The sequence below is a fragment of the Carlito syrichta genome, unplaced genomic scaffold, assembly GCF_000164805.1.
Source record: "Carlito syrichta isolate Samal-C Ts95f unplaced genomic scaffold, Tarsius_syrichta-2.0.1 Scaffold296214, whole genome shotgun sequence".
NCBI lineage: Eukaryota > Metazoa > Chordata > Mammalia > Primates > Tarsiidae > Carlito > Carlito syrichta.
This window is the reverse complement of record NW_007240310.1, coordinates 1007-4759: the sequence shown is the minus strand read 5'-3', so window position 1 is coordinate 4759 and position 3753 is coordinate 1007. Positions and strand designations below refer to the sequence as shown.

At 44.2% G+C, this 3753-nt stretch overlaps 1 pseudogene; it reads left to right on the top strand.

Moving 5' to 3' along the window:
* The first annotated feature begins 565 nt into the window (after positions 1 to 565).
* Positions 566 to 1847, top strand: LOC103256773 (annotated as a pseudogene).
* Positions 1848 to 3753: the final 1906 nt, after the last annotated feature.

The window sequence follows — 3753 nt, the reverse complement described above, 5'->3', positions numbered from 1 at the left end:
GATGCCTCGAAATATTTCGAGAGCTTATTTCAGAATTAGCTCCTAGATTTCTGGCACATTTCTTTATATCTCCTCAAGAAAGGATCTTCTTTCTGGAAGGATGGATTTTAGTTGTACAAACAGAGGCTTTGCATCCAGGAACTCTCGGAGCTCTGTAACAGTCCCTCCTATGTCCTCCTTCCCCTCCTGTGACCTCTGCCCAGAGGCAGAACCTTGGAAGCTGATTGAGTGCTGCCTGTTCTCAGACTAGTCTGAAAGGGAATTCCTCCATTCATTCTGGATTGGTGGATCTGAAGTACAAAATATTTTCCAGGGGTAAAATAACTTGCTTACAGTCTCACACACACATTGAGTGAGTGATCAAATCAGGAATCCCACTTCTCTCCTTGGTTTCAAAGCCTTTGACTTACTGCATTTCCTGCTTGGAGTCGGCTGTGTGACCTGCAGAGCAACAAGTGCTCAGTGATGATTCTTCTGCCATTACCTACCTTGGGTATTTTCAGAACACTTCAGTTACGGAAGATCAAAATGAAGATGAATTCCCAAAGAAAAAGTACTCTGGCAGATAAGTAATGGAACATCGTCTGTGTCCGTCTCCAGAAAGAGGCCATCATAAGGAAACTACCAAAAAGAAAAAAACTTGTGTATTAAATATTTTGACCAGTGGTCTGAATCCAATCAAGTGGAATTTGTGGAACATCTTATTTCACAAATGTGTCATTATCAGCATGGGCATATTAACTCTTACCTGAAGCCTATATTGCTGCCTTACCAGAGCAAGGCTTAGATCACATAGCAGAAAACATTCTTTCCTACCTGGACTCCAGATCTCTGTGTGCAGCAGAGCTGATGTGTAAAGAATGGCAGCGAGTGATCTCAGAAGGGATGCTTTGGAAGAAGCTGATTGAACGAATGGTATGCACTGATCCCCTGTGGAAGGGCCTTTCAGAAAGAAGAGGGTGGGATCAGTACCTGTTTAAAAACAGACCCACAGATGGCCCTCCCAATTCATTTTATAGGTCATTATACCCAAAGATTATCCAGAATATAGAGACTATAGAATCTAACTGGCGATGTGGATGATACAACTTGCAGGGGATTCATTACTACTTGGAAAATAGTAAAGGTGTCTACTGTTTACAGTATGATGGTGAAAAAATTATCAGTGGCTTACAAGATAATTCTATTGCCGGGCTCGGTGGCTCAGCCTGTAATCTTGCACCTTTGAGAGGCTGAGGTGAGTGGATTGCCTGCGTCCGCGGGTTCAAGACCTGCCTGGGCAGCGAGACCTCATCTCTACAATAAATCAAAAAATCAGCCGGGTGTGGTTGCGCATGCCTGTAATTCCGGCTACTTGGAAGGCTGAGGCGGAAGGATCGCCGGAGCCCAGCAGGTCGAGGCTGCGGTGGCCGGGAGCAGCCCCTGCACTCCAGTCTGGGCGACAGAGTGAGACTCCAACTCAAAAAAATAAAAATAAAAAAGATAATTCTATTACGATTTGGGATAAAACTAGCTAGGAATTTCTGAAAGCGTTAACAGGACACTCAGGCTCTGTCCTCTGTCTCCAGTATGATGAACGTGTCATTGTAACTGGCTCTTCAGATTCTACAGTGAGAGTCTGGGTTGTAAACATGCATGAAGTGCTGAACACACTGATCCACCACAATGAAGCTGTGCTGCACTTATGTGTCAGCAATGAACTCATGGTGACCTGTTCTAAGGACTGCTCCACTGCCATGTGGGACATGACTTCTGCCACTGATATTGCTTTATGCTGTGTCCTGGTTGGCCACCGTGCTGCTGTGAACGTAGTAGACTTTGATGATGAGTACATCGTGTCTGCCTAGGTGACAGGACCATCAAAGTCCGGAGTACGAGTACCTGTGAGTTTGTTCGTACTCTCAATGGGCACAAGCAAGGCATTGCCTGTCTCCAGTACAGGGATCAACTGGTTGTTAGTGGATCATCAGATAATACCATTAGGCTCTGGGATATCGAGTGTGGCACCTGTTTAAGAGTCCTAGAGGGACATGAAGAATTGGTCTGATGCATCTGGTTTGATAACGAGAGGATTGTCAGTGGGGCCTATGATGGGAAAATTAAAGTTTGGGACTTGCAAGCTGCTCTGGACCCTTGAGCCCCCGCGAGCACTTTGTGTTTACGCACATGGGTGGAACATTCTGGATGTGTGTTTCGGCTACAGTTTGATGAGTTTCTAATCATTAGTAACTCCCATGATGACACTATTTTGATTTGGGATTTTTGAAATGTGCCTCCCAGTGCGCAGAATGAGACCCACTCTCCCTCCAGAACATACACATACATCTCCAGATAACAGTCTGCACTTTCACCCCTTTCAGGGTTTTCTAGTCTTGAACTACTGGCTAGAAAACCCAATTCCAAATGCCTAAGGGAGTTTGTTCACAGCTGAGTTATGAGGCTGGCCTTGGTTCTAGACGCTGGGTAGTTGCAAAGCAGCCTAACTCTTCAAGCACCGACATTTCTTGCCTCCGATTCCGGCTTAGCCCTGAGGATACCTTAGCTTCCCTGACTTCATGTAGAGCAGAAGCCCATTTCCTCCCCTCATCAGTAAAAAGCCTAATGCTTCAAGTGTAAATTGTTAATAGAAAAGGAATGTTCAGTCTGTCTCGCAGAAGTAAATTGATCATCAAGAGAAGACTTGGATTCTATTTATATTGCTTTGCACTTTGGTCTGACATTAAGAAATAGCATTCTTCTTCGGTGAAATTTTTGGTGCCAAACACCTACCTAGAAGGTCCAGGGCTTTCTTTGCAGATGCTGACATTCTCCTTTTGACCCTCCAAGTCATTATGAATTCTGACTTGTTATATTAGGAACACGTTGGACAATGGAAAAATCTTTCTGGATTGTTTTAGTAATATTTTTTAGCTTTACTTCCTTTCTGTACCAATTTCTTTTAATTTAAAAAATTGTAAGCCAGTTATATTATCTCCCAACAGGTACTATAACTCTTTTCTTTTATTAATTGTTCTGTGTCCCTTAGCCATCTCCTGATATTTGGTTGAGTAACACCTTGACACGTGTGCTTGCCTCCTAACTTAAAATACTGTATCCATAGGGCGGGCTCGGTGGCTCAGCCTATAATCCCAGCACTTTGGGAGGCCGAGGTGAGTGGATTGCCTGAGTCCATGGGTTGGAGACCTGCCTGGGCAACTTGAAGAGACCTCATCTCTACAATAAATCAAAAACTTAGCCGGGCGTGGTAGCTTGCGGCTATAGTTCCAGCTACTTGAAAGGCTGAGGCAGAAGGATCACCGGAGCCCAGCAGGTCGAGGCTTTGGTGGCTGGGAGCGGCCACTGCACTCCAGTCTGGGTGACAGAGTGAGAGTCTAACTCAAAAAAAAAAAAATACTGTATCCACATGTAGCTATGATGTACATAACAGTTTAATCTCAAGATTGCTAGAGTCAGGGCCTCGGGCCTGAGACGTTAATGGAGAGTGTGTTCAACTTAGCCATGGGCTGGGCTTAAGAACCTGATATCCAGGTGACACGGATGACCTAGAACCCTTTCTGCAGTATTCAGAGAGTGTTTTTATTTTGTTGTTGTCGTTGTGTGTGTGGTGTGTGTGTGTTTTAATGGGAATCTTGTTTTAAAATGTAACTTCAGAAGCTTAACACAAAATGTTTTGTCGTGCTGTTTACCATGAACATTATTTTTTTTCCTTTTTGTTCTTTTCCTCACAAGTACTCCTGAGTACTGGTGTCACTT